The sequence below is a fragment of the Telopea speciosissima genome, chromosome 2, assembly GCF_018873765.1.
Source record: "Telopea speciosissima isolate NSW1024214 ecotype Mountain lineage chromosome 2, Tspe_v1, whole genome shotgun sequence".
Classification (NCBI taxonomy): Eukaryota; Viridiplantae; Streptophyta; class Magnoliopsida; order Proteales; family Proteaceae; genus Telopea; species Telopea speciosissima.
In genome coordinates this window covers 39,431,893-39,453,981 of record NC_057917.1, presented here as the reverse complement: position 1 = coordinate 39,453,981, position 22,089 = coordinate 39,431,893, and the positions used below count along the sequence as shown (strand labels likewise).

At 42.0% G+C, this 22,089-nt stretch overlaps 1 long non-coding RNA gene across 1 annotated transcript in view; it reads left to right on the top strand.

The window, feature by feature from the left end:
- The first annotated feature begins 14,707 nt into the window (after positions 1 to 14,707).
- The window catches only part of LOC122651967, a 19,931-nt gene continuing 12,549 nt past the window's right edge, over positions 14,708 to 22,089 (top strand). The window contains exon 1 of the long non-coding RNA XR_006331537.1: positions 14,708 to 14,717. This is a non-coding gene — a long non-coding RNA (uncharacterized LOC122651967). The remainder of the gene's footprint in view (positions 14,718 to 22,089) is intronic.

Below are 22,089 nucleotides of genomic sequence, written 5' to 3'. Positions count from 1 at the left end.
CTTTTTAGGTGCCTCATTTTAAATATAATTTATACTTTTAAATATTTAAATGTTATATGCATGTGTGTATGAACCACTATATGTGTGATGCTATGCAAACTTGAACATAGATACTTAGGCATATCAAATTGTGTGGTTGTAGAATCTTGGGAAGCTTAGGCTTTACCTAAAATTTTGTGCCTGTAAGTAGGCCCTACCATGCCCATAGCTTAGCCCAACAAGGATTGGACCTAATAGGCTGCCGAGCAAGATAAGAACCCCGCAGGTACTAAAACACTATGTGCAACCTCAAGTTAACCTATTTAATTTCCTGCCTATGTTACTTAATTTACCTATAGTGTCGCACTTAAATTTTAAGTTAAGTAGCCATAGTGACCTGATACTTAGAAATTTTCCATGACAGGACCTTATCACGTTGTTCGGGCTTGGAGACCCCAACAACATGCTCTATATTAGACAACTAAGGAAGAGATTAGCTTGGATACGAGAGATTCAATCCCGCGCCGAGAACCAATTGGTTGTGTACTTGGCACTTGTAGATACTAGTGGATCCGAGGATCGAGCCATCTACCTTTCCCTAGCTGACGGGGTTAGGAGTGACATAGGATACCTTTACGTGCAGGCTCTTATCACCAGGATGAAGTTGGAGAGACTTGCCTGCTAGACGCAGGTATAAAATTAAGAAATTTCTGTTTAAAATAAATTTTCAACATAATATCATGCATAACATATCACAGCATAAAGCACTCCTCGAACATAAAACAAATAACAAAAAAATAAGACATTAAATAAATAAAACACCTTACTAGGATGATAACATGATTTCGCTAGAACTGTGGAATAGGTAATGTACATGTGATAGTTAGAAATTACATGTTGATCTTGATAAGAGTGTTGGAATATTGAACGTGTAGCTTCTTTCAGAAAAGCAATCATGGTCGACACTAGATCCAACCGAGGTGGTCGTCGAGGAAGACGCACTCAAAATATCCCATAAGTTGAGGTGCCGGGCAGAACCGAAGCTTAGAATTTTAAAGTGTCGTCTACTTCGCCAAGGGTACCGATGGCTACCCAAGCCACTACTGCTGCACCTCAGCCAAGTATAGTAGCTAGAGAGGTGAATACCTTCATGACCACCATGATGCGAACCATGCAGCAACAATAGGAGCTGCTGGGCCAAATGTCTACACAATTTGAGGCCATGATGCAAGAGCAAGCAGTACCACCGCCAACACCCAACCGGCCAATACTTTTTCCACCACCTGTGCCTCAACACCTAGCGAAAACCTCTACAGCCAAGGTGATGGAGAGATTCAAGAAACTCCAACCACCCGTATTTTTCAAGTTAAATTCTAAGGTAATGCAGCCGAAACAATGGATTAGTGCCCTGGAGAAGGCATTCGACGTGCTTGAATGTACAAATGCACAGAAGCTGATATGTGCAAGTTATCAGCTACAGAACGAGGCTGAAGCATGGTGGAAGGCCACCAAGCCTAATCTCGAAGCCGCTCATCCAAATCCTACCTGGGAACAATTCAAAGATGTTTTCTTCAAGAACTATTTCCCAAAGAGCTTTAGGGACAGGAAGGAAGCTGAGTTCTCTACACTTGTGCAAGGAACCAAGTCAGTGCTGGACTACCAACAGCAATTCGAAGATCTGTTCCACTTTGCTCCGAAACACCTGAAAGGGGAAGTCAATAAGACGAAGAAATTTGAGAAGGGACTCAAACCAAAGATCGGATCCATCTTGTCAATTATGGATATTCGGGATTACGCTCAAATGGTCGACAAGGTGAAGACTATGGAAGACAGGTTGAAGGAAAAAAGAGAAAGAGAAAGCTACAACGTCGCCCGGATTGGGCAAGAGGCCAAGCAACTACCAGAACTTCGGTTGGCTGAACAAGGTTTTTCGTGGAGCTAGTTTGAGCCCCAATCCGACTCTGTATCATAGGCCAGGAGTAGGTCAGAATCCTTTCCGCCCCACTTATAACCGGCCTGCCCAATCAACTGTGAGTCAAGTGACAATAGCAGCTTCGCCAGCCCGACCTGCTATGAGCCAAGTGAGCCAAGCCTCATCATCAGTCGTAATGCTACGTGTGCCATAAGGCAAGACATATGGCCAAGGAATGCATGCACTGCGGATACAACACCTACTCGCCAAACCAGTCCCACGCTCGACCTTTTCAGCCACAGGACAATCGAACTCGAGGAAAGGTATTCGCGCTGACTAATGAAGAAGCGAAGGCGAACCCCGAAGTAATAACAGGTAAGTCTACTGAACACTACTAAATTGTAGGAAATAACCCGTGGATACAAGAAACCTAAATTTTATAGAAACCCTAGGTACCCTGATTGTCTCAACCATTCCAGCGCGAGTACTATTCGACTCGGGCGCATCCTACTCTTTTGTTTCCACCACCTTTATGAGTAGGATGATTGATCAACCAAGGGACATCGGACACGATTTAGTAGTTAGTACACCGACTGGTAGTGTCGTGAGCTGGAAGAAGCTCTATGACCCCTGTCTGATAGAGATTTGTGGGAAGAACCTGGCCGCAAGTCTGATCAAGTTCGATATGAAGGACTTTGATGTGATACTAGGCATGGATTGGCTATCCACCTATAGAGCGAACGTCATGTGTGCTGAGAAGAAGATCACATTCAAAACAGATGATGACTCGGTTTTCACCTACTAAAGTGAATCGATGAGGAAGTCAAAGAGAATAACCTTATCCGCTCTCCAAGCGCGGAAGTTACTGGATGATGGATGTCAAGGCTATTTGGCCACGGTAATGGATACCGAGGCAAAGATAAAGCCTTTGGAGGAGCTTGACATCGTTAGATAATTTCTTGATGTTTTTTTAGAAGACCTGACCCAACTACCACCTAATCGTGAGACAGAATTCGCGATTGATCTGATTCTTGGTGCAGCACCGGTTTCCAAGGCACCACATCGGATGACACCTATTGAGTTGAAAGAACTGCAGGTCCAACTACAAGACTTGCTTAAGAAGGGATTCATACGACCTAGCGTGTCTCCCTAGGGAGCACCTGTGCTATTTGTAAAGAAGAAGGATGGTAGTATGCGTCTGTGCATTGACTATCGAGAACTGAATAAACTGACAACCAAGAATCGATACCTGTTGTTGCGCATTGATGACCTATTTAATCAACTGCAGGGAGCAAGAGTTTTCTCCAAGATCGATCTTAGGTCCGGATACCACCAACTGAAGATCAAAAGCGGTGATATCCACAAGATGGCGTTTAGAACTCGGTACGGACATTATGAGTTTCTTGTAGTGTAGTTTGGGTTAACCAACTCCCTGGCAGCGTTCATGGATATGATGAATAGAGTGTTCTATGATGTGTTGGACAAGTTCATCATCGTATTCATCGACGACATTTTGGTGTACTCCAAGAGCAAAGAGGAGCATGCTCGACACCTTGCCTTTGTATTGCAATGCTTGCGGGAACACCAGCTGTACGCCAAGGTCAGCAAATGTGAATTTTGGCTTCATTAGATTGGATTCTTAGGGCACATCATCACCAAGGACAGCATCAAGGTAGACCCAGACAAGGTGAAGGAAGTTCTCAAGTGGGAGACTTTGAAGAATGCCACTGAGATCCGAAGCTTCTTGGGTTTAGCCGGATACAACTGCCATGACAAAGCTGACAAAGAAAGGCGCAAAGTTTGAATGGAACGATGCTTGTAAGAAAAGCTTCCAAGAGTTAAGGAACCGATTGGTGACGGCGCCTGTTTTGACCATTCCAGATGGCACTGGAGGAATGGTGGTCTACACTGACGCATCCCGAATGGGATTGGGTGGCGTGTTAATGCAGAGAGGTAAAGTGGTCACCTATGCCTCAAGGCAACTGAAGGAATACGAAAAGAACCACCACATTCATGACCTAGAATTGGCCGCTGTAGTTTTCATGTTGAAAATATGGCAACATTATCTTTATGGTGAAAAGAGTGAGATCTTCAGCAATTACAAGAGTCTAAAGTATTTCTTCACCCAGAAGGTGTTGAACATCAGATAGAGACGATGGTTGGAATTGGTAGACTACGATTGTGAAATCTAGTACCACCCTGGCAAGGCCAACGTAGTGGCGGATGCGTTAAGCAAGAAATCCCAAACCGCATGTCTCGCTTCCTTGGTTGTAAGCGAGCAACTGATAGAAGAAGCTTGAAAATTTGATCTAGAGCTTATAATCGAAGGAATGGCTACGCAACTAGCAGCCATGGATATACAGCCGTCGATCTGGGAAGAGATAATCGAAAAGCAGCCTTATGACCCCGAACTGGCCAAGATAATCTGGGAAGTGCAGCATGGTGTCAATAAGGACCCAGACTTTTCACTGGCCCATGATGGGGCATTAAAGTTCAGAGACAGATTGTGCATGCTTGACAATTACGAGGTACAAGACCGAATCCTTAAAGAGGCACATAATTCACCCTATTTAATCCACCCTGGAAGCACAAAGATGTACAAGGATCTGAAGAAGAACTATTAGTGGATTGGGATGAAGCAAACCATAGCTATATACGTGTCCAAATGCCTCACCTGCCAACAAATAAAGGCGGAAAGACACCAATAGTATAGATTGTTGCAGCCACTCCTAATCCCGAGTGGAAATGGGAAAGAATTACCATGGATTTTGTAACCAATTTACCCAACACCAGGAAAGGGATGAATGCTATTTGGGTGATTGTGGACGGACTGACGAAAGCGGCTCACTTCATTCCCATCAGAAGAAAATATTCGATGGAAAAGCTCGCCCAACTACACATCGAGAATATAGTCATCCGTTTATGTGGCGTGCCTGCCAGCATTGTATATGATAGGGATCCTCAATTTACTTCAAGATTTTGAAAAAGTCTGCAGGAGGCACTGGGATCTCAACTAAATCTCAGCATAGCTTTCCATCCTCAGACAGACGGACAATCCAAAAGAACAATCCAGACTCTAGAGGATATGGTCAGAGCCTGTATATTGGAAATGAATGACAGTTGGGATGCCCACATACCCTTGGTGGAATTTGCATACAACAATAGCTATCACTCCACCATTGGCATGATACCGTATGAAGCTCTTTATGGTCGCAAGTGTCGGACCCCATTGTATTGGGACGAAGTCGGAGAACAGAAGTATCTTGGGCCCAAAATGATACAAGCAACCTGTGAAAAACTGGGTATCATTAGAGAGAAGATTAAAGCGGCCCAATCAAGACAGAAGAGCTATGCCGATAATTGGAGGAAGAATATTGAATTTAGAGTCAAAGAGAAGGTATTCCTCCGAGTGTCTCCAACGAAGGGATAGCTACGCTTCAACAAGAAGGGCAAACTAAGCCCAAGATTTATTGGTCCCTACAAAATCCTTAATAGAGTGGGACCCGTAGCATATCGACTGGCATTACCGCCATCTTTGCAAGGCGTCTATGATGTTTTCCATGTGTCAATGCTAAGGAAGTACATCAACAACCCGGCTCATGTACTCTTAGCTGAACCTAAATAATTGGATGCGGATATGACCTATGAAGAACAACCTACGGAGATATTGGATAGAAAAGAACATAACCTCCAACCTCCATAACCGCATGATCGCATTCATCAAGGTTCGATGGAGAAACTGTCCCATAGAGGAAGCATCGTGGAAAAGCTAAGAGAAAATGCAGGAAAAGTATCCCCAGCTATTTGAGCTACAAGGTAAGCCAATTTTGAGGACAAAATTTTTGTAAGGTGGGGAGAAATGTCAAGCCTGTCCCTAATTGGCTGGAAATTTTGAATGAAGGACAGGAACCTCTGGCCAATCATCCAAACACCCTGTGGAGCATCACTCCAGTAGCTGAACCACTGAGAATGACCTCCTACATATTTGCCAGAAGGTGGATTGTAGCTCCATACAGTTGCACTGCCCACAGCATAATGTATTGCATAAATCTCAGGTATTCTCTCTCCTATCCATAAATGTGGGGCACACACCTGCAAAGATGTGTATTGAACCCTACGTGAGATGTTGGTGCAAGGCCCAAGCCCTGGGCCAAGCCCCTATGCAACCATAGAGGAATTACAGCTTTGCTGTATTCTCTAGGTGATGCACTAGGCGATTGGACCTATCACCCAGTGAATCGCCCAGAGTGGCTGAATTGGTTATTTTGGACTCCAAACATGTGGGGACCACCCATACAGACCATGGACACCCTCTAGGGGTAGATGGGAATTTTAGGAACCATTACCTACCCTTGGACCCCTGTGGACCCCACCTGAGTTGCCAGAATGGCCCATAATCAGTTTGCAAAATGCATTCTGGAGGAGGGGGCTAGCTGCCAAACAGGCCTTAAACAGGGCTAGCCTATAAATAGGCAGTCCCAGCCTAAATTAAAACCTCTACACTATTCAAACCGTGGAAGAGAGAAGAGAGAAAAGAGAGAAAAAAAAAAAAAAAAAAAAAAAAAAAGAGAGAGAGACAAGGAGAGAAGAAGGAAAGGAAGAAGAAGAGGGGAAGGAGGACACTGGACTGCTACATGCTACATCTGGTCTCAGTTCCAGCAGCCTAGCCATCACAGGTAAACACTCCTACCCCCATATGCTGCTACTATTGTTCCCTATATTCTCCTATGGATCTCTGCTCTGTGGAGGTAAAACTGGTTAAGGACAACCCAGAACACCTGGGGGCTGCCTTGTGTTGCCTCTGATCTAACATGCAAACCTGTTGCATGTAAGATCAGGGCATTTTATATGAAATATAGTTGTTGTTTTGCATCTGAGACTAAGATCATTCTCGGTGCCAGACTGCACTGCCCTGTAGCACCCAGAACAGGCAGTTTGGACCTGGATTTTTGCACACAGGTTGTTCCTTGCCTAGCCCTGTGTTGGAATAGCTTCTTATCATGATATTACACATGGAATCACTTTTGTATGCAACCCAAACCATGACTGTGAAGCTGGAACACAGCTGGGCTGCTATTCTCTGAGCTGTCTGGACAGCTCCTCGCTTCCATGGGTAGAACCAAGCCATGATCCATAAGGACCATTGGATTCCACTCCAAAAGGGGCCCACAACAATCCCACATGCAAGAAGGATCGATCTAGGCACTGCCCATGCAGGAAAATCCAAGAATTTGAGCTTGTTCACGCCTCAAACAGGCTTTGGGTGATGCACTGGGCGATTGCCCCATCACCCAGTGAATCGCCCAAAGATTTAAATTGGACTGTACAGATGTCCTATCTCTGTGGGCCTTCACCAGTGGGCCATATACAATGTGAGGAGGTCGTAAATGACCAAAATACCCTTCTTTACATCTGTTCATTGATATTCATACCTTGGGTACCCAAGTGGGCCCCACAAGGCCTGGTAACCATGCCAGGGATGGTCCAACTGAACTACTGACCTGAAAACCGATTTGCAAGGCTATCAAGACCATGTACAACTAATTACACTAATAAATACCAGATATGACCCTAATCCACATCTCTGGATGATGTACCGAGACTTGAACCCGAAAGCCCAGTGCAAGACCCAAAAAATTCCAAGTGACACCAGACTGGACACCGAGTCAGACCAGTGAGCCTAGACCAACATTAGGCTATTCAAAATAGATTTGAATATGAAAGTAACATATTTCTTATTTATTACATTAGGATTTGATCCCGCGCTCGAGGTGCACTGCCAGCCACCGGCCGAAATTGAACCAACAATTGAACCTGTAGGACCAGACCAAGGTTAGTGAAATGTTATCGTGTATGTAGGTGTAACGTAACTAATACGCTGAATTGGGTTATAACATAATGAAATTATGTTGTATATTTAATTCATAAATCTTGAAATCTGGAAACAACCATGTGTTGACTGCTGGAATCTATGGTTGAATATTGTATGTTGTATGTGATTGTTAGACTAGATGCCCTAGACGGCTTGGAAATGAGGCCTGTGGTAGTCCGTAGAATGGGATGCGGTTGACAACACCTGACTCATACAATGCCATATAGACATTTGGGCTAGAGTTTCATTACCCATGCTGCACACCCTTGCCAATAGGGGTTAAGGTGTTGGATGCCTGTGGGAATGACCATATGAATGAAAAAAGAAAAGAAAAGAAAAGAAAAGGAAGAAATGTGACTGCATCGAAAAGGTGAATATGGGCTATAAGCTAGAGAAAAAGAAAAGTGATAAAAATGATGGATGCCTCACAGGTTAATCACAGAGGGCTGGTCGGGCTGACCTTGGTGAAAGCTGCGGGAGCTGACTGGTCCTCTCCGACAACTCAATGGGTGTATCGTGGGAAGGGGTTAAAAGTCCACACTAGGGATACATGTATTGGGGTTTGTAGTAGCACTAACCTACCTTAGTTGTGATGTTAGGTGGCTAAATTAATAAAATAAACTGCACCTCATGTAGGACTCATATGGTTGTGATTGCATGTGCATGCATGATGATGTGTTTCATTCACGGGCTCGGTGGAGCTCACACTCTGTTATACATGTTTTCTGTTAGATGATTCTGCAGGTGGATGTCACTGTGGCGGGGAGACTTATTACCTGGAGGAGAGCCATGGTGGTTATGACTATATTAGTGTGGACCCAGACGGAGGTCATACCGATGGTGCGAGTATTCTCGGTGACTACTGAAGATGATCTGTGAAGGGTGTTGTTGATGCTTTTTGTCTTAGGGACTCCTTTTTATTTTTAACAGGAGTTTTTCCCCGTTTCTACTTTAGCTTTCTTCTTTTTGGGGCTCGGGTTACCTTGCCCTGTATATATTTCTTTTGTATTTGGTAGAGATAAGTTTTATTGTTTTATCTGTGGGTGTGAGCGAGGGAATGATCAAAGACAGTATTGTACATATTATCATTTCCTGTACTGCTACGGTTTTCAAGTGCTTTAATGTAATTAGAGTTTTTTCACAGCACTCTGAGTTTTACATGATGTATTATGGTGGATGTGTGTCTATGAATAGATTAACTGCTTCTAGATCCATGGGATTTGGCAGATTGTTGTTATGCAATTCGGGTCACCTACCTAATCCTCCCAGGGGGTTGTTTGGGGTGTGACAAACCTCCTGGGTATGTTGCTTAGGAGGAGACTAGTATGCAGGTATGCAAATTGTAGAAAGCAATCTATGGCCTCAAACAATCATCCAGAGCATGGTTTGAGAAGTTCAGTGCCACATTTGTATCATGCAGTTTTTCACAGTGTTATTTTGATCATTCTGTGTTTGTTCGTCGTCGTAGTGGCAAATTGGTGGTTTTGGTTGTGTACGTTGATGATATTATTGTTTCTGGTGATGATGTGTCAGGCATTGCTGAGGTAAAAGCTTACTTACAATAGAATTTTCAACCAAGGATTTAGGTGATCTTCACTACTTTCTTGGCATTGAGGTTGTGAGAAGCAAGAAGGGTATTCTTTCCTAGAGGAAATATGTATTAGATCTTTTGTTTGATACTGGAATGCTTGCATCCAAACTAGTGGATGTTCCCATGGATCCTCATCAGAAGTTTGGGGTAGATGATGGCGATCCTCTCAAGGATGTACATCAATACAGGAGTTTAGTTGGAAAGTAGATTTATCTTACTGTCACGAGAACTGACATCTCTTTTGTAGTTGGTGTTCTAAGCCAGTTTATGCAAACTCCTCAGAAAGCTCACTAGGATGCTGCCATTCGTATTCTTCGTTATTTGAAAGGTGCTCTTGGTAAAGGGCTGATTTATCGTCCTAATCAGCATGTGGATCTGGTTGCGTATTCTGATGTAGACTGGGCAGGATCGGCAAGTGATCGTCGTTCCACTATAGGCTATTGTACTTTTGTTGGGGGTAATCTTGTCTCCTGGCATAGTAAGAAGTAGACTACTATTGCGCGGTCGAGTGCAAAGGTAGAGTATTAGGCTATGGCCCACACTATAGCTGAGTTGATGTGGCTCAGGTATCTTCTACTTGAGATGGGGTTTCCTGTGCCTACACCGATGAAGATGTACTATGACAACCAGGCAGCTATATACATTGCTAGTAACCCTATTTACCATGAGCAGACTTAACATATTGAAGCAGATTGTCACTTTGTTTGCGATGCTGTCTTGAAAAAGCTAGTTGAGACTTCGCTTGTTTCGTCTTCGAATCAGCTAGCTGATGTCTTTACCAAATCCTTATTTGCTCCTAATTTTTTTACCTATTGTAACAAGCTGAGCATGGGAGACCTATATACTCCAACTTGAGGGGGAGTGTTGAGAATTAGGGGTAGTTTTATCATTGCTATTTTGGATTTTTGGGGTTCTATGTAATTTTCTATGTTTTGAGTCTTTATTTGTTAAGTTGTTGCAGGTAAAGGCTTAGGGGTAATTTTCTAATAAACCCCTAACCAACTTACCTTTTATACTTTGACTTAATTATAGATAGAACCCAAGGCATGCGTTAGAATCCATCTTCTATCACAGGCTGCTGCTTCCATCTCACGGCAATGTGCTTCTTCCTCTTCTCTTCTCTTCTTCTTCTTTTTCTTTTGCTGGTTAGTTAGTTCTAATTTCTAACATCACTTATTTGGGCGTTCCTTTATACATTGGCAGATTGAAAGCTTTTTTTTTTTTATGATTTGTTGGCCAAGATCAAAAGTAAGGTGGCAGGTTGGAAAGGAAGGCTTCTTTCAATTGGCGGAAGGCTTACCCTCATTAAGCATGTGCTTGCCTCGATGCCCATTCATATTTTGTCATACTTAAAAATTCCCATTTCGGTGTCCAAAAAGTTTTACTCCATCTGCTCGGATTTTTTATGGGGATCTTCGGAATTTGGCAATTGCCATCACTGGGTGAATTGGAAGAAAGCATGTAGACCGTTTAAAGAGGGGGGCTAGGTGATGAGCACATTTATGTGTGAAATCTGAGGGCATAAAGCATACATTTTACCACATTGGACAGAGTTACTCGGTGCTTTCTTGTGCTTTTCAGGTTTTAGGTGAATTCTTGTGAAAATGGAGGAGATGATGCTAAGAAAATGTTTTTAAGCTGTTTAAAGGTGTTAATGGCTTGGATGCGTAGCCCATCGAGTCAGCTTCGCAACGGGTCAAACGGCACTTGATTCCGAGTTGAAACGAAGAGTTACGTACCGCTTCCGTAGCGAAGCACGAAAAATGGTCTATAGGGGTTTATTTATAATTATTGACACTCGGCCGGGGACAAAGTGAAGCGAAAGTTCAATTTCAGGGGTCTTAACGCAACTATTAGAAGTTATATTTCCTGTACCCGAAAGATTCCATTTGGAGGGTTCTGACAGTCCAACTTCAACTTGAGATATCTTGCTCCCGAACTCCAAATTAGATGAAATTTGGGTCTATTTTTGGTGATTTTTCGCAAGAACACAATGGTGAGGCCTATATAAGCACCCCATGCTCCACGTTTTCTGAAGGATAGAATGGGTATTTTATTTATTCTTGAAGGAATCCTAGTCATCACCCTTACTCTCTCTTTCCTCCAACTTCTCAAGGGCACTTCGGAATTCTACTTGGGATAGATTTATTTTGTAAGATATTTTCTCATCTATGGAAGGTTGAAAAATCAAAGATGCTTTGATTTTATTGCTTTAGAAGATATCTACAAAGAAAAGGAAGCACTTGTTAAAATCGAAGTTTATTTTTCTGTAAATGTAGGTCCAGTAAACAATCTTCTCTTCTTCTTCTTTCTATTTTTTTCTTTTTCTTAGGATTCAAGGCATTGTAAAAGAGGAAAGAGAAGAGAATATTCTCTTTCTTAGGAATATTTCTCCTACACTTCCATCTTCTCTCTTCTCCTCTCTTCCACCTATAAATACCCCCTACCTCTCTTGTAAAATTTGCTCATTCACTTAGTGAAATTTCTTCTCTTCTTCTCCTTCTAATTTGTGATTTTTGGCTTTTCTAAGTTCTAGTTTGCTTTTATAATTTTTAGTTAATGCTTATAATAGGTTTAGTTTATGCTTTAATTTCAATTTAAGTCTTCAATTGGGTTGTAATTTCTTAATTCTAGTTTAGGTTTTAAGCCTTCTAGTCTAAGTTCTTAAGTTGATGACAAGACTTGAAGATTTAGAAGAGGAGGCCATGGTAAGTTTATGCAAGTATTCAAGCTTTTCATTTACATTCATGCAAGCACATCCAGGTTTTACTATCTAAACTCTCAATCTCATTCTCCATCTCCTCTATCTCTCTCTATCTTCTTCTTCTTCCCCCTCTATTTCTTTTATTTTAATTTTATATGGTTGTGGTTTATGGATGCATTTTTATTCCCTTATTTCTTTTCATGTGATTATGAAGTGTGGCTGTGTTTTTGTTATTCCTTTCAATTCGCTTTAGTTTGATAGGTTAGATGCTCACGTATTAGGACGCCAATTTAATCCCTTAGTTTTGTTAGATGCTTATGAGTTAGGATGCATTAATTTTTCAATAGTTTAATTAGTTTAATTTAACACTTTAATTTGGTTCACTTTGCATTACTTTTAAGTTAATTAAATAGAGTGGCGATATCTCCTCGTGTTCGACCCGTAGCTACGATTGACCCGTACGCTATGTATTATTTTAACTCAAACAAGTTTTTACGCCGTGTCGGGAGATTATTGACCACTTTATTTTTTTTATTTTTAAGTAATTCAAGTGCTTTAGTTTCTTCTCTTTCTCCTCTTTCTTTAAAAATAAAAAAAAAAAAAAAAAAAAAAAATTTTGAAAACCACTTCTTGTTTCTCTTCCTTTCAAATAGTGTGCGCCCAATCTAAAGTCCTTCATATGCCTAAACCCAACAATCTTGGTGCCCCTTGATTCGTGGGTGGTTTGGATTGGCATGTGACTTATCTTTGAGGTGACCACTCTTGATAACAGAAAGCGACATAGTGAGAGCGTTGGAAACATAAACGTATAGTAGTCCTCCACCCTATATCGTAATCCATTTGGAATCGTCCGTAGGTGGCTCGTGAAGACTATACGGGTTCCTCTTTGTCAACCTATATGGCAACCTTACATGCCTTTGGAACCATTGTTTCAATTTTTGAGGGATAGATGCACTATCTACCTTGGGCTCCCTCTTGTTTTTAGTATTTTTTTTTCTAGTCTTTTATTTTTCTTTAAACTTTTTTATGGGAGACCTCAATTTGGGATAGGTGGTTAATTTAGAATAATGGGAGATACACTTCCTTATAAGACTTTGGGGGAAAGATGGACCTATGCTAAGGCAACCATGATTTTGGAGGAAATGTTTAAACAAAGTTAGGGAAGCCAAAAGTAGTGAGATAGAGAATAATTTTGCACCACCCCAATACAATTTTGCTCTCCAACCCAACTATGGGCTTTCGGAAATTTTGATTGGTCACTTCCCGCATAATCCATGTTATGGAAGGATGCCCTAATCTTTATGGGGGTAGCTATGGTGATGAGAATGTGAGTCCTCAATTTCAATACAATTCTTTTGGCACTTACAATCGGGGTGGAGTGATCATCCCGATTTTTTATGGGATCAATGGAATAATCAAGTCGACCACCCAATTTCCAATATCATGGCCAGCTTGGTCCTCCAAGGCCCAACCCTCCATTAAATCTCAATGGGCCACCTCTCCTTAAACCATATCACCAACCCCTTGAGTTTCAAAACATGGGTGAGGAGGCCGATCGAATGAGCTTGAGAAATACATACACCTTCTCACAACAAGCCAAAATACCATGGAGAAGCAACTCTCTCAACCGAGCAACTATGGTGCAAGAGGAGGAAACGGGTACATTACCTAGTCACCGAACCGCCCCATCCCCAGCTTAATGATATTGAAAGTCCACCACCCCAGTTTGAGGTTAATGAGAGTCACTCCCAACAAGATGCTTTTCATGACAATTTATTTGTTGATATTGAGTCTCTTCAAGATATTAGTGAAGCAAGGTTTGATGAGCTACCTCGGGAAGTCCACCTTTGCCTCGAAATTTCGATTTTAGTGAGCCTAGTGAATTTATTGATTTAGAATCGATTTTCATGATAACATAGAAAGCCGTAAAATTCGATCTCCCCTCTCTCTTTGGAAAACTTAGATAATTGTCATTTTGAGGATTCCATTGTCTCACATGTTGATTTGTCCAAACCTCCTAGGTTTGACGATTTTGTTGAGGAGGACAATGTTAGTCATAATGCCTTTCAAGCATATTTTCATGATCCTTATTTGGCACACCAAGTTATGCAAAGAGCGGATAGTTGTATTGCTAGAATTGATTTGAGTAAGCCTCCAATTTTTGATGATTATTTAGATGAGGTTATTCATAATCCTTTTCTCGCTTATTGTGCTCCCTTTTGATTGGTTTTTCAAAGAATGATAGGTGTTCTACATTGCAAATGGGAGAGAAGGGAAGAATTTATGGCCCGAGTTTTAATGCCTTCATTTTTCACTCGTCCCATGAGGATAGATTTTTCTATTGGATATTTCTCGCTTGTGCTTAACTTTCATATTATTTCTCGCTTACTAAAATTCATGGTCGAGTGTTTTCTGGGTCTCAAGCTATTTCTCCATTTACTCGCCATGGATTGAGATTTCTCGTTGTCGCTTCCTAGCACTTTTTGTAGAGCTCATGACTCTTCATGATCCTCTTTGTTGATTATATCCGGTAAACCCCTTCATCTCCTCCTTGTCCTTATTCTTTTTTTATGCATGCATTGAGGACACCGCATGAATTAAGTGTGGGGGGATGTTGGGCTTAATTGGTGAATTTTGATTGTGACAATAGTTTGGTTTTGTGCATATGTCTCTTTGATTGCAAAGCGAGAGAAAGAGGGAATTAGGTGTCCTAGCATGCGAAATAATAAAAATCCCTTTTCAAGGATGGTAATTGGTTTGTATCCGTGAGAGGGATTGAATTGAAAAATATGAGCGTTATTTCATTTGATGGCTAGATTCCTCTATGTGTTTTATGGACCCTTTGATCTTTTGGCTAGTAGTTGAGACCAATTTGTTTATGGCAAGGCAAGGCATGAAAGTGGAAGTGAATGAGAAAAAGAAGAAGCAAGGAATAGAAAAGAAAGTGGAATTCCTTGGGACTAGACAGGAATCGTGCCTCATGAAGCGGGGTGACTTGATCGAAATTCTTGGAAAGAAACTAAACAAAAAAAAAAAAAAAAAAAACTCTTGCATCAATGTCTTAATGTCTTATGGATATATGCAAAAAGCGAAGCTACCAAGTATTTGAGTGTCTGTGTATGCTCCACCATGTCATTCAGTGAACAAGTGGAGTAGAAAAAGAGTTTGTTGTTGAGAAAGAAAAAAACTTTTGCCTTAATGCCTAAAAAAAAGTATGGTCAACAATACTCAATGCCTAAGTCTTTGGTTCCATCGCGCTATGGGGGGTTACTTGAAGGTGAATAGTGTTTAGAAAATATGAGGAGATCCCTTGAACTTGATGCATGCTTGTTACTTGAATTGATGTGGGGTGATAAAATTCAAGTGTGGGGAACCTTGGCTCCTTGATCTTTAGTTGAACACTTTTTGGGATTATGTGCACCGTCCTACTTATGCTATGATTAAAATTTACGCATTCAGTTACAATTGAATTTTGGGTGTATATTCACTGCAAACACCCACGAGACATAACTCGTCCACTAGGGGTAACCTAGGGGTTCAAAGGCTTTTGCACATGCTAAGTGCAACCGTGATTCCTACGAAAGTGAGTTAGGATTTTCTCGCATTCTAGGTTAGTTTTTCTTTTGCTTTACTTGAGGACAAGTAACGTTCAAGTGTGGGGGAATCTGATGAGCACATTTATGTGTGAAATCTGAGGGCATAAAGCATACATTTTACCACATTGGACAGAGTTACTCGGTGCTTTCTTGTGCTTTTCAGGTTTTAGGTGAATTCTTGTGAAAATGGAGGAGATGATGCTAAGAAAATGTTTTTAAGCTGTTTAAAGGTGTTAATGGCTTGGATGCGTAGCCCATCGAGTCAGCTTCTAACGGGTCAAACGGCACTTGATTCCGAGTTGAAACGAAGAAGTTACGACCGCTTCCGTAGCGAAGCACGAAAATGGTCTATAGGGGTTTATTTGTAATTATTGACACTCGGCCGGGGACAAAGTGAAGCGAAAGTTCAATTTCAGGGGTCTTAACGCAACTATTAGAAGTTATATTTCCTGTACCCGAAAGATTCCATTTGGAGGGCTCTGACAGTCCAACTTCAACTTGAGATATCTTGGGCTCCCGAACTCCAAATTGGATGAAATTTGGGTCTATTTTGGGTGATTTTTCGCAAGGAACACAATGGTGAGGCCTATATAAGTACCCCATGCTCCACGTTTTCTGAAGGATAGAATGGGTATTTTATTTATTCTTGAAGGAATCCTAGTCATCACCCTTACTCTCTCTTTCCTCCAACTTCTCAAGGGCACTTCTGGAATTCTACTTGGGATAGATTTATTTTGAAAGATATTTTCTCATCTATGGAAGGTTGAAAAATCAAAGATGCTTTGATTTTATTGCTTGAGAAGATATTTACAAAGAAAAGGAAGCACTTGTTAAAATCGAAGTTTATTTTTCTAGAAATAGAAGTCTATGTAAACAATCTTCTCTTCTTCTTCTTTCTATTTTTTTCTTTTTCTTAGGATTCAAGGCATTGTAAAAGAGGAAAGAGAAGAGAATATTCTCTTTCTTAGTGAATATTTCTCCTACACTTCCATCTTCTCTCTTCTCCTCTCTTCCACCTATAAATACCCCCTACCTCTCTTGTAAAATTTGCTCATTCACTTAGTGAAATTTCTTCTCTTCTTCTCCTTCTAATTTGTGATTTTTGGCTTTTCTAAGTTCTAGTTTGCTTTTATAATTTTTAGTTAATGCTTATAATAGGTTTAGTTTATGCTTTAATTTCAATTTAAGTCTTCAATTGGGTTGTAATTTCTTAATTCTAGTTTAGGTTTTAAGCCTTCTAGTCTAAGTTCTTAAGTTGATGACAAGACTTGAAGATTTAGAAGAGGAGGCCATGGTAAGTTTATGCAAGTATTCAAGCTTTTCATTTACATTCATGCAAGCACATCCAGTTTTACTATCTAAACTCTCAATCTCATTCTCCATCTCCTCTATCTCTCTCTATCTTCTTCTTCTTCCCCTCTATTTCTTTTATTTTAATTTTATATGGTTGTGGTTTATGGATGCATTTTTATTCCCTTATTTCTTTTCATGTGATTATGAAGTGTGGCTGTGTTTTTGTTATTCCTTTCAATTCGCTTTAGTTTGATAGGTTAGATGCTCACGTATTAGGACGCCAATTTAATCCCTTAGTTTTGTTAGATGCTTATGAGTTAGGATGCATTAATTTTCAATAGTTTAATTAGTTTAATTTAACACTTTAATTTGGTTCACTTTGCATTACTTTTAAGTTAATTAAATAGAGTGGCGTATATCTCCTCGTGTTCGACCCGTAGCTACGATTGACCCGTACGCTTGCGGTATTATTTTAACTCAAACACTAGGGCTTCAGAACCCTGGAAGACCTTTGTCTCTCCATGAGAATCAAGGGTATTTGGCATGCTCTTTTAAAAAATTCACTATGGAGTGCTTTCTTTAAGGCTAAGTTTTTTAAGGGAAACCATATTATTTTTGCTAACACCGATGCAATGGGTTCTATATCCTGGCGTAAGGCCCTTGAACACAATGACTTTGTGCTATCTAACTCAAAGTGGATTGTGGGGCAAACCACAGTTACTTTAAGACTTTTAGACAAACCACAGTTACTTTAAGACTTTTAGACAAACCACGGTTACTTTTGGACTTTTACAATTATAGGACAAAGACTAACATAGTAAATGACAAAACGGAAAAGCTGGCAAGGACTGACAAGGACAGGCACTAATCTATGTCGAATTCGGTGTCACTGGTGTAACCGATGAACATGTCCAGTGCGTGGTCCACTTCGAACTCTAGGTGTTCACTCATGACTCACCGGATGACTCGGTGTCAGTCCTCGTTGTTGACGCCCCACGCCAGTACGGGTCGCGCGAGAAGGCAAGCGGGTAGGGTTGCAGATCAATATGGTTGTAGGAGCACATGGTGGTCATGAAGGTGTACCATCGTTCTTTGTGAGCCTCGGAATCATCACGATGAACAAAGAGATCTTCGGTATTGGTGCCATGGAGGGAGAAGGTCGGATCATAGGTAATGAGATTGTGGTTCAGGATGGGAGGTGTAACCAGGTGATGGTGGATGAAATCAGGAGGTCAATGGAAAATATAGGTGACGAAGGGATCGTCATTAAGAGCAGAGAGGGACACAAGCCATTGAGGTATGGGAGCAAAGAGGTGGAGAAAATGGGCTAGACACTGAGGTCTGTGGAGACGAAAGTAAACAGTGCCAATAGGATTGGAGAAGATGGTGGAAACTGTGCTGAGATAGTGATAGAGAGTATGACGGTTGAAAGTGAGAGCAACTGTGTGAATAGCAAGAAGGTGCCAGAAGAAAACGACACATTCTTTGTCAAAGAGGGCCGGGTTGATGGTGAAAGGAGTAAGAAAAGGGAAATCTGGGTGACAGATTACCCAATCATACTGAAGGCCATTATGATGGGCCATGGAGATAAGAACGGACTGATAGGTAGAGATACTATTGGTCCTGAGGGTACGAAGGGAAATATTACTGAAGAGGGATGATGGGAGAGCAGGTAAGAGTTCAAGGAGTGGATCAGGTTGTGGTGGAGCTGATGAGGAAGCTCCAGGGGTAAGGGGCATGGAAAGGATAGGGATGGAAGAGGATAATGGTAATCGCTTCGTGGTCCTGGAGAGGAAATCATGAGGACATTATCTTTGCCTTTGATGTGACGAACCTTGAAAGACCATTGTGAGAACCATTGTGCCCATCGTAGGAGCTGAGATTCAGGGAGCTGCTTCTGCTTGAACTGTAGCATCTTCGGGAAAGCTGTCATATCCATTTCGATCTGGAATGTGTGGCCAATGAGAAAGAACTGGAATTTCTCAATTCCACGACGGACTGCAAGAATCTCTTTGAATGTGGAGTGGTAGTGTTGTTCGGCTGATTTGAACATGCCACTACGGTATCCGCATATACGTCGTATCTTGTCTGGGGATTCTTCAAGTAGAACTGCACCCCATTGGGTGTCACTGGCATCGGACTGTAGAATACGAAGTCCTGTAGATGGGATCTGTAGAATTGGTAATGACTGGGCCAGGGTTTTTAGATCCTTGACTGCCTGGGTATGAACAGAGGACTAGGGTGGTGCATCCTTTCTGAGGAGTCTGTGAAGATGATTCGTGAATCGGATCTGGTGTGGTAAGAACTCGATCATGTAATTAATGATGCCGAGGAACTGCTGCAACTCTTGCCGAGTGAAGGGGCCATCTGAGAATTCGAGGAGGGAGCGACCAATGTGTGGTTGAAGCTGGAACTGTCCTTTGGATATAGTAACACCAAGAAAGTCAATAGTGTCGACTGCAACTTCCAGTTTTGTGGGTGAAAGCATTATACCATGGGCAATGGTGATGTCCAAGAACTGCTGAAGTAGAAGAGCATGATCTTCCTCTGTATCGAAGAAGAGGAGTATGTCGTCTATATAGATCAAAGCATGTTCTTGTATGGGGGCATAGACCCATAGCATAGCTTGTTGAAACAGGGAAGGAGCCACCTTGAGACCAAAGGGGAGAACTGTCCACTGGAAGTGTCCACCGGGAATACAGAATCCGGTTTTGGACCTATCATCTGGATGAATTCCGAGCTGCCAAAATCCTGGTTTGAGATCAAACTTGCTGAATATCTCCGCCTTGGAAAGTTGAAGTAAAAGGGGAGGCCTTATAGGTAATGGGAATTTGTCGTCAGCCAGAAATGTATTGAGGGGCTGATAGTTGATTACAAGTCTCAGTCTCAGTTTGCCACGCTTCTGTTCAGCTCTTTTGTTCACATAGAAGGCTTCACAAGCCCAAGGGGAAGATGTCTTCTCAATGAGGCCTTGAGCTTCTAGGAGGGCAACTTCTTGTCGTGCACTGGTGAGATGTTCAGGCTTCATACCAGAGTGACTGGCTTTGGTAGGATTTGCATCCTCATTCTTTTTGAAAGGGAGACGGATGAAGAACTTCTGGTTCTGCCAGAGGGGATGATCGCACTTGGTGAGGAAGTCTGCATGATTTTCAACACCGTAACGAAGGAACAATTATTCTTTAACATCTGCAATAGAAGTGATTAGTAGCAAATTAGGAACAGTTGTCCAAGGGATGAAATGCTTCTTGTAGCTGAGACCATGTATACTCCATCAGAGGTGGAGTAACTGACAAAGGATGTCAAAACCAATAAGGGCATCACAACCGGTAAGCGAGGATCCTAGAACTGTATGACATAAGGTGAGAGAGGGAAATATTTGGAAACGGATAGGGTGTTTGGAGATGAGGTTGACCGAAAAGGTTTGACCATCGGCTGCAGTGAAGAACTGCTTGTGAGGTTTCCAACAGTCAGAAGGAAGGACATGGGGAGCTAATATGATTGTGGAACAACCTGTGTCAAAGTAGCCTATGATTCTGATAGGGCGGTCCCATGTGGTAGGAGATATGGAAAGACTAGCTTGAGGAAGTGGGGTCTTGGTGATAGCAAAAGCTGGTGACTTAGGAAGGCTAGAAGAGGACAAAGGGGAGGCCATCGGATAGATGGGGTCAAATCCATCGGACTCGGATTCGGGTGAGGAGGTATCCAAGTCTTTGTCTTCCCAATTTTCAAGGACAAATAGTAAATCCGGGGAGAACTCATCATCAACAGAGTAAAGGGATTCAACATCTGCATCTGGATCATCAGTGATGGAAAAGGGGGCCAGCATATGCATTAATTTGGCTTGCTTGGCTTTGTCAGGGCAATTGCGAGCAAAATGGCCGATTTTTCCACACGCATAGCATCTGGTAGAGGTCTTCTGCCAAAATTTCTTTCGTTTGAAGAACTTATAGGGCTGCTGCTGAGACCTATGTTGATGCTTACATTTGAACCGATGAAAACTGTGATGAAATCTGTGAGAGCCATTTTCCTTATGATTCTTCTCTGGACGAGTACTGATCTTGGAGAAGTGGAACTTCTTCTTAGAGGGACAAGAACAGTCTTTGCCGTCTTTGCACTTGATCTTAAGATGAGATGTGTCACAAGCATCTGTGAGCCTATGAGTGGTCTTTTCCCATTGCTTGAAGAATAGCTGCTAATCACACAACTTCTGCAGAGCACTAAGGATCTCTTGATAGAGACGACCGATAGGAGCTTGATCAATTTGGAGGCCAAAATGTTGCAAGGATTTTACTGCCTCTTTCCCTAAAGGTTCTGGGAAAGAATTGAGGAACACTTGTTTCATATTTGGGTCATCCAATCCTCCAAGGATGTAGAATCGGTCCAACATCCGTGTATAGTGCTTAGCAAGGTCATTCTTCTGAAAAGAGCAACACTTCATCTGGAAGTACTCTTCTCGGGCCTGAAGTCTGTTGTTCTCAATGGGTCCAATCATCTCATTGTACAATTGTGCGATGAAGACATCAATAGGAATCTGAGTCCACTGGAGTTGCCGATAACCACCAAGGGCCATGAACCATTCTCTGAGGGTTCTATGGGTATAGGCCAAGAACTTGGTGATAACAATACCGTCTGTGGCTCCAGCAACTAACATTTCTGCAGTAAGCCAGACATGAAATTCCGAAATCCGCTCGGGCCATTTATGAAAAGGGAGACCATCAAAGGTGAATAGCTGTTTAGGGTCCTGATTGGCAAAAGGACTGGGATTAGTGGCCTGAGGGGGAATATAAGGAGGTGCAGGGGCGGGTCTGGGTTGGTGCTGTTGTTGTGTAGCAGTATCAACTTCACTGTCGCTGCTATGGATAATTGGTTCAATCGGAGCCTGAGAGGCATCTGGGGGATGGGTTTGATAGGCAGGTAAAGGACCCTGGGAACTGGAAGAGTCGGAGTCCGAAAAGGAGGTAACAGAGGCAACTTTGGCCATGGACAGAACGGGTATGGTTTTGGGTTGAGTCAGGGTTAACTGAGTGAGGAAAGTATTGAGGGTATTAGTATTTTCCGGAGGAGGAATCATGGTACAGGCTGAATCAGGAGGAGCTGGTTTTGATCTAGGAGGAACCCAAGGAACAAAACTAGAGGATCCTG